Source organism: Macrobrachium rosenbergii, chromosome 15 (assembly GCF_040412425.1).
Source record: "Macrobrachium rosenbergii isolate ZJJX-2024 chromosome 15, ASM4041242v1, whole genome shotgun sequence".
NCBI classification, from domain to species: Eukaryota; Metazoa; Arthropoda; class Malacostraca; order Decapoda; family Palaemonidae; genus Macrobrachium; species Macrobrachium rosenbergii.
Genome location: NC_089755.1, coordinates 10,591,395 through 10,601,279, shown reverse-complemented (window position 1 = coordinate 10,601,279; position 9,885 = coordinate 10,591,395).

Genomic DNA, 9,885 nt, shown 5'->3' with positions numbered 1-9,885 from the left:
AGACCGGAAGTTATTCTATACCCACTTAAAAAATTATTCTCCCCAACCCATTTTTTTCACACCCGAGTTACTTTCATTGCTTTACTGTCACAGCCTTTTTAGCCGAACCATTCCTGTTATCGCCGCCTAAGTTTCCCTCCTCTCCCCAAGTTCCTCACCCATTCCCTCCCCCAACACCTATTGCGCTAAAACCCCCACAATTCACCCCCTGTAACCCACCGCATCCCTTATCTGCTACCCACGCCTACCCAATATTACATACACTTTTTGCGTGTTAAACTTCAGTACACTGGCTAAATCCGTTCTGTCAACTTTGCGCCTCTCTGAGCCGTTAACCCGGCACACCCTACCATTAACTTGCGGTCAGTTACCGTAATTTTTCCGCACACTACTTTGGGAAGTGCAAGCGGTTGATAAAGCTGTGCCAGGACCACGGACTCCTCAAAACTCAGTGCTTCTGTCCCCACTGCGGCAGGAAGTGCCGCCTCGACATCCACAAAAGGGCTTTCAGATGTGACAGGACCTACGGAGCAGCCAAGAAGAAGGGCCGGAAGAGGTGTAGCTTTTACCAGTCGCTGTTTAGGAAAACTTGGTTTTCTGGTTCCCGACTCGACGTTGAGACTGTCCTTTTCTTTTGCTTCATATACGTGTCTGACTGGTTTTCTTACGCCGCTGCTAGGTCAGAACTTAACTTGAGCTACGCCTCAATTAATGACTTGAGTAACTTTCCCCCGACCCTCCCGTTGCACCGATCCTCAGTTCTCCCCGCTCTTGGGGTACGTGAGGTAATTCCACACAACCCCCTTGCTCCCCGCGCTTGCAGCCACTCCCCCGTTTCTGCGTATGGCTCTCCCTTGTCTTTCTCCTTCACCTTCCGCATCCTTAACGTAAACATTTCCACCCCGCAGCTTTGTTGTTCCCCACCCGCAACCGCCTGTTCCCACACTTCCCCCTTATTGTTGAGTTGAGGTAGGTGGCAAATGACACTTGACCGCCAACAAACAAGTCCATCTCCGCTATCAGGAGGCCTAAAAGTGTAGAAAAAACAAGTTCCCAAGGTAAAAACAGGCGCGGAGTTACTATATAGAATTACCAATTACAGAAATCAGATTCAAAGTTTTCAAACCCAGAAAGGTCTAATTCATTAATTTTCAATAAGGTATTTAGGCAAAGTATTTATAGCTGATGCATATAAACTGTATATTACACTGCATAAAATCGATAAAAATTATCTAAAAATTTCAGCAAAAAAAAAAAAAGTAAAATTACAGAAATCAGATTCAAAGTTTTCAAATCCTGAAAAGGGCGACAGTAATCCAATTATTTTCAATAGGTACATAAACAAATTTCTTAATGCTGATCCATATGAACTGTACATTGCGATGAAAAAACATCGATATAAGTGAAATTATCTAAAAATGTTAAAATTCGGATTAGTGGCAATTTTCAGAACCCAATATGTTTTGAATCTTCAGCTTTTGAATAATTTCTAAATGTTTTCTGGATTCCTATGCCAGAGCAGAAAACTATAAGTCTTTCAGGAAACGTTATAGCTGTGAAAATGTAAAACAATAAGAAATAAACTCTCTGATGCGTTCACACTTCCTCAGAACCGGTTGTTAAAATTGCAAACGCAGCTTCAGGGAACTATTTTTGAATGCTTTGTGTTGTACCAGTGGTGAGTTGTTAGTAAAGATGAGTGAAAAAGATGGAAACTGAATATTCAATATTGAAGGAAAGAAGTATTTTTAGCACTTCATAAATACTCTGTGAAAGAACATTGCTGTGTTTGTAATGATATTACAAAATTAATAAAGGAAAAATTAAGTCCAATAACATTTTTCAAATTCATAATTATAATAATAATAGCATAAGAAACCCAGTCACACTGGACCAGAAATACACAAAACAACAAATTTAGGAATAAGAAAGATTTTGTGAGATCTTCAAGGCACAGAATTTAGAGCAAATCACAGAGGAAATAGGCAGAACCCCCAATCCCCAGGAATTCTTAACAATAAAGAACTTAAAAACTCAAATGATAAAAACGAACACCTTTCAAAAAATGAATATTGTATTAACACTCACCAAAACCGAGACGATGCAGGGCTTCTGAAAAAAATGAAAGATTATTATTAAATATTGTGATAAACTTAAATCAATGTTATTAACATAGGTACTCTCTCTCTCTCTCTCTCTCTCTCTCTCTCTCTCTCTCTCTCTCTCTCTCTCTCTCTCTCTCTCTCAGTGCAATATGAAATTATCATTTCGAAATCCAAGAGAAAATAAACAAATTCATCACATTCCAGAACGAAACTGATTTTGATTAAGTAAGGGTCTCTGTCAGCAACTGAGAATGAAAAGTGAAAATGTCACAACAGTTTCATAAATCATCTACTCAAGTTTCTCATGTCAACAGCATTTCTCAGAATTTCAGGTTATGTCTAGAATAATGTCCTTCAGTATTCCTAACGATAAAATACGTCAAGCGAAAAGAGAGAGAGAGAGAGAGAGAGAGAGAGAGAGAGAGAGAGAGAGAGAGAGAGAGAGAGAGAGAGAGAGGATTAATGCACTTCCTTTCAGGGAACTCCAGAGTCCATTTTGTCAGATTACATGATCCCAATAAATACACGTCATCTGCTTTACTGCAAATGGCTGGATACTATCTTCATCTCCCAGTGCTGTCTCTCTTGGAACGAGAAATTCTACGCTCCAGTGAAAAATATGAAATACGGGAATATTATTGAGTATGAAATCAATATCGTCTCTCTCACCCTCTCAAAGAATTGAGATAATATTCTCCTGAAGTCAAGAGGCTGTGAATAATTCAATCAAGGCGACAAACATACCAGTGTGATTATCTGCCAAGTCAGAAAAATCACGGATTTTAAATCATAACAGTTGAAGAAACACAGAACCAGAAAACGAGTACCAAAGTACACAAATGTTGTGAAAAATTTTATTTGTAGGCTAAGAAAAAAAGAGCAAAATTATCACTTCATAAACAAGGCAGATATATGATGAACTAATTATCCTGTTCATAAATATCTGTAGAATTTGAAGTTTACATCAGTATCCCCTCATTCAGTGGAGGTTCACAAGAAATGGGAAAGTAAACTGACAGTTAACTTCCATTTCACGATAGCTTTTCTAGTCAGAATGTTATATAATTCACTGCAAGTTCCTTATCTATGGGAAAGCTATGTACAACCTCTATATATAGAAGATAAGGCGAATTAGGACTGTAATGATTTACTTAATAATAATAATAATAATAATAATAATAATAATAATAATAATATTATTATTATTATTATTATTATTATTATTATTATTATTATTATTATTATTATTTTTCAGAAAGGAAGATTATCGACGATTGCACAATGCATTTGTTTAAAATTTCATATTATTATTATTATTGTTATTATTATTTTTCAGAAAGGAAGATTATCGACGATTGCACAGTGCATTTGTTTAAAATTTCAGTTCATGAGATACCGTAGTCAAATGCAAAACTATAGTCAAGTCTAAAATTATAAAAATTTAGAATTATACAAATCAAAATGTTTTGTGTGAATATACATAGAAAACGGGATTCAAAATTCACTGTACTGTCGGTAAGCTTTATGCCAGCACAGACTCTTTCTCTGTGGAAGCCCGTGGGATGTAGTAAGCTGCTGAGAGGGTTAAGATGCCTGACGTGGACCCCTGGACTAACAAAGCGACGAAATGAAGAATGAATAGCATAAATAGTATATTGTACAAAGAGTAAACATAAGGGATCAAATGACTGTAGACAGAGGACTTAAAAGTAGAATTCAAATCTAATTATTAATATAAGTTTCCGAGGTCACCTCAGTAATGACATGGATATATTATTGGAAGGGAATAACGAAATAAAGATTAGTGAAGGGAATATGCATGCGTCGATAAAAGAGGAAGAAGAGGAAGAGAGGGAAAGAGAAATCGATGCAAAAATGTGAATGTGATAATCAAGAGAGAATGAGATGAGGAGAAGACTGATAACGATGTGGAAAGGATATTGGAATACATGATGATAGGAATAACAGATGTTGCGTTGATATATTATAGTGTGTGTATGTATATGTATATATATATATATATATATATATATATATATATATATATATATATATATATATATATATATATATATATATGTATGGGTATATATATATATATATACAGTGTATATATGTATACATACATACATATACATATATATATAATTTATTTAAATCAACACGGGTTTATGCTCAAGAAAAGAAAGGACAACGATGACTGCCGCATTCACACCTGAGCTGCCGAATAAAATCTTTTATCCCACAAAACCTGTTATATATCATGCCTATTGCCATCTTTAATTTATTTTTTTTTTTTTTATATAGCCCTTCCGGTTCCACCGAGTAAACCTATAAATTTAACCGTTTGATATATTAAAGAACCTAACTATTCATTTATATATATATATATATATATATATATATATATATATATATATATATATATATATATATATATATATATATATATATCCATACATATATATATAAAATATATAAAAATATTGAAACCATATATATTAAAATAATATGTAATTCTAATATATATATGTTCACTAATATGAGAATATGGATTATTGGAAAGTTACAATTTATATATTACAAAAACATTTCATTTTATGGCCTTAGGCCTCGATGTTATTATTGGCGTTTCTTATTTAAAACAAGATTGAAAAATTATCAGTGGTTTTGGCCTCTTTCTCCCGTTTGGCAAAAGAATGGATTATGGTCGCGTTTCTTGGGTCAACCTCCTCAAAGGTCAAATAGGATTAAAACATCTGTCAATGGCGTCCCTTTCCCATAAGGATAAAAAAGAAATTCATATTGTTGGTTTGAAGATGATGATAGCAGATTCCAACATATTTCTTTTTACACAGAAAACACATTCCAAAATGACTGTACCAGTTAATGACATGCCTGTATTTCTAAATCTGAAAATTCCCCTTTAACTCTCGTGGAAGAACGTACTGAAATTTTGTGCCCTGGACCAACCAAGAGACAGAATGAAGAAATAATAGTATATGCCCTGTCTCGCCTTGCATAAATGTCAAATGACAATTACTGTACATAGAAGACTTCGAGCAACTTTTTTCTAATAATCCTTTCATTTTCCATTATCCCAAATCCATCGGGAGTTCGCTGGATGTTAACGATACTTAAATAATAAAGAGGAAAATTTTAAAGATACCGTTAGTGAGTCATGACATTTAAAGGCGAAAATGTAAATCGCTTGTGATAATCAAAGAATAACAGAGCACAAAAGATCAGTCATAATTATAGCTTTGGAGTTCTTTTTATTTTCCTATATTATAAATACAGGGCATAAATTAACTGAATTGTTGTGTTTTCATAGATATATCCGTACAAAAGAAAGATGCTGGAATATATATATCATCAATCAAACCAACAATATAACCTGTCATATATATATATTGGAAATATATATATATTTGACATTTAAATAAACACGGACCCCATATGAAAGAAACGCGACGACTATAGATCCATCGCCAAACGGGAGCTATATGAGGCCAAAACCACTATTTTCAATCTTTCTTAAGAAACGCCATCCTCCTTAACATCGGAGGCCTATATGTATATATACCATTGTAATTTTCCACCTGTCCATATTCTACCAGTGAACAGGGGCACAAAACAAGTTTGCCCGAGCTGAAATATATCTTTCAACAAAATAGTGTTTTATGCCTCTCTTATTTCATATTACAACTGTAGTATTACAGGAAAAGACATTCATATATATATATATAAATATTATATTTATATATATAAAGAACTATTGCATATATTCATATATATATATATATATATATATATATATATATATATATATATATATATATATATATATATATATATATATATATATATATATTATATATATTTTAATATCAATTTTGTTTTAGGGCCACACTCTCAGGATGTCTACGTAAAACGTGTTTTGGCCCACCTCAGGGGTATATATAACTTTGGGCAACTTATGTAATTTGCATAGCTCTACCTCCGTCTTGGGAATTGAAGGTTGCACCAAATGGCGGATTTTAAACTTTATTTTTAGTTTTTTTACTTTTTATTTTACATCAAGTCTGTTTATTTAATTGATACGATTATGTTTTTATTTTGTATTTTATCTATATTTTCAAAGCTTTAAGATTCCAGCTCAACTGCATTCCCATTTCTTTCCAAAGAGTATAATAATCATAATTATTCTTGAGTCTTGCTTTCTGGACCCATTAAATAACTGTGAGAACTGTCCTCATATCTGGATGGATATTATTATAAAATATTTAAAGCTTTTGAAAGCACTTTGTAATAAGTTGGGAGGTGGGTTTTTGAAGCCCTTTCAACAATGTTTAGTGGTAATTTTGAAGACAATCTTAAAAATTATTTTTCTCTTTTTTACATGAATTTAGTTTTGTTTTCAGTTTATGTCAGATATTGAACGTTTGAAAAATAAGCTTTTTTTATCCTCCACAAAAGATCAGTTTAAAAAAATAAAGGCAGAAATATATATATAATGAATTATTTCAGAGAAATAGACTTATTTAAAAATAAATTCACTAGAAAGGTACCGTATTCAACCTGGATAAATTTGTTTCAATATTAGTTTTTTTATATATATTTATGTCTTTATTTTTACTGAAACCCATTTTTGTCTATGGAGGCTAAAAAAATTAATATTCAACATCTTACATCAATGAAAAAAAATTAAATTTGTATAAAAGAAAAATTAATTTCTGTGAAAGGTAGGCTCGCCCAGATCCTGTGATTGTTTTTTTAGAAATACAACTATACATTGTTAAGACAGTTGAAAAATCTCCACGGACTAAGTTATTACAAAACACGAATGAAGGCCTCTTAACTGCTAAATGTTTAGTTCATGACTAAATCTTATCGTTCAAAATGACCGCGCATTCCTTCTGACAGCTAAAGTCTAATTTAGCTCAGAGGAGGAATGCCAAAGTCCCACGAAAAAGTTTGAGAAGACTGATAAATTTGTTGTGATCTTGAGTAAGGGTATTTAAGGTGACATCTGAAATTACCTAACAACTACAAACTGTCGCCATTATATTAAGAAAGCCAGTAATAACTGAAGGACATATAACCTAGAAATATTCTCAGTCTTAATGAAACTGTTGGTGTCGAGTATTAGAAGCTGTAAGACTTCTGAAGACATAAACAAAACATTGTTGCTAGATTGAGAATGACACAGCCTCCGAATACAACTACTGCTACTAGTGCTATTACTACTAGTAATAAAGATGAAATAAAATACTATTACTACTATCAATAAAGATAAAATAAATTAAGGCAAAAAGAAAGATAAAATTGTCAGGCATGGACATTGAAATTACACATCCACGTTCATATATCAGGCAACAGATGGCTCCAGAAATATTTCTGATGGGGTGTTGTATTCCCACAACTCCCCCCCTCCTCCACTTTGTTCCTCTGGCGAGGTCCATTCATTTGGAGTGTCGATAATAAAAATTCGAGCGGGCGGTGACCCATCTTCGTGTCCAATACGTCGAAAAAGTGGGGCTTGACTTGAAAAGGATTTTATAGATTCTATGAAAACAGTTTTTTGTTTGGTACGAAAAGGCTGTTGATTTTGAGGAAATAGATTTTGAGGCAGCTGAATTGCATGATAAAAAGTCAAGTTGGATGGAATAAATGGAAGCTTCTGAGCAATTGGGTCTAATCTTTTGTAAAACCTCTTAAATATATACCTCTGTTTTGGTAGGTCTACTAATTCTTCAGCTATGTTGGATTCCAGGTACATATCTTCCTTTATAATCCCCATCTGTCATTCATACGAGCTTTCTTTGTAAACTTACTTTTATATTTCCATCAGTCTGCTAAGTAAAGGACAGTAAGTCGAAAGGCCTAGCACCACTCCGTCGTTTCACTTTCCATCGTGGTATTGCATTTATTTATATTTTCATCACGTTCCATATTTTCGTGATTCAATTATACATACATACATGCATACATTATATATATATATATATATATATATATATATATATATATATGAATCATATATATATATATATATATATATATATATATATATATATATATATAATATATATATATATATATATATATATATATATATATATATATATATATATATATTATATATAGCCCTTTTTGTTGGCCGAGTCGGTTGAGCTTCAGACTGTCACTCGATGGGCCGGAGTTCAGTTCCCAAGGCCGGCTGATGAAGAGTTAGAGGAATTTATTTCTGGTGATAGGAATTCATTTCTCGCTATAATGTGGTTCGGATTCCACAATAAGCTGTAGGTCCCGTTGCTAAGTAACCAAGTGGTTCTTAGCCACGTAAAATAAGTCTAATCCTTCAGGCCAGCCCTAGGAGAGCTGTTAATCAGCTCAGTGGTCTGGTAAAACTAAGGTATACTTATTTAACTTTATATATATCGATAATGCAGCGATATATATATATATATATATATATATATATATATATATATATATATATATATATTTTATATGATTCATATATATATTTTGTGTGCAAACACAAAATAGCTTGTGTGTGTTTGTGTGTGAGTAGGTATGTAAGACTCTTAAATGAAAAACATTCTTTACACAGATTTATTTATCTGTAGAAATAAAGTGTTTGTAACTTGACTCCACCAACCGTCTTATACCATTATTTAAAAAGCTTTCAGGACCCTTTTAAAATTAGAGCTGCTGTCATCGACTTTTCAGGGAGGTTTTAGAGATTTTCCAGACAGCCCAGAAGATTTTTTTTTTCATAATTCAGTTTCAACTAAAATAATAAATAAATAAAAGAAAATGTTTGTTTAAAGTGTTTATTTATAAGTTTTCTGAAATAAAGAAGACATTGAAAGCATTCTCAGTTAGTTTAGAATATTATGTCTTGCTAAAGATAGTCCAGTGGACGTCCTTTACCTAACAACCTTGTCATCGTTGGTTACAGATAATGCATGGTATACTTGTATTTATCTTATTCATATTTCAAAAGCAAAGGCTTTATGTTTATTAATGTTTTATTTTGATCTTTTAATAATATCAGGAATTCACATAAATAATTTACATTCAGTTCACGTATTAAATCCCAATTAGGATAAAGAAGTCTGGTCAACCTTTTTTAGGTCTGTGTTAATTTCATTTGTACATACATAGTACGGTATTCTTGTTATGCTAAAATATGGCATTTTTATACATTTGATAACTGGGACTATGAAGATCCAAAAATAATGAATACTTTCCTTGCATTACATGTCCTTTGAATGCAAGCAATGTACATCGACACAAGTCTAATGAATGTTTGTGAAGTTCTCCTAAACCACAATGTACACATTTATGGACAAGCCACGTGTCCTAGATTCATCTCTTTTTTTTTCCTTTGTATTCAGTCTAGTGAATAAAAAACACAAAGCAGTTCTCCAGCGCTTGCCTGAGTCAGCAAAAAGGTATGCCTTGTCTCTGCTTTTGCGACAAAAGGCAGAGAGAGAGAGGGGGGGGACGGGGGGCGGGGAGGGTGGGGGGAAGATTACAGAAAGCTTAATAAGGTTGAGTAAACTTGTTTTTCTGTTTGTCTTTTTACGCAAAGGTTCTTGGGGCAATATTGTTTGAATAAGACAAAGAAATGAAATGTTAGCTGATGGCAGGCACTCAGTGGGTAATCATACCTTCTTTCACAATTAATACCTTTAAGTCATATATATATATATATATATATATATATATATATATATATATATATATATATATATATATATACATA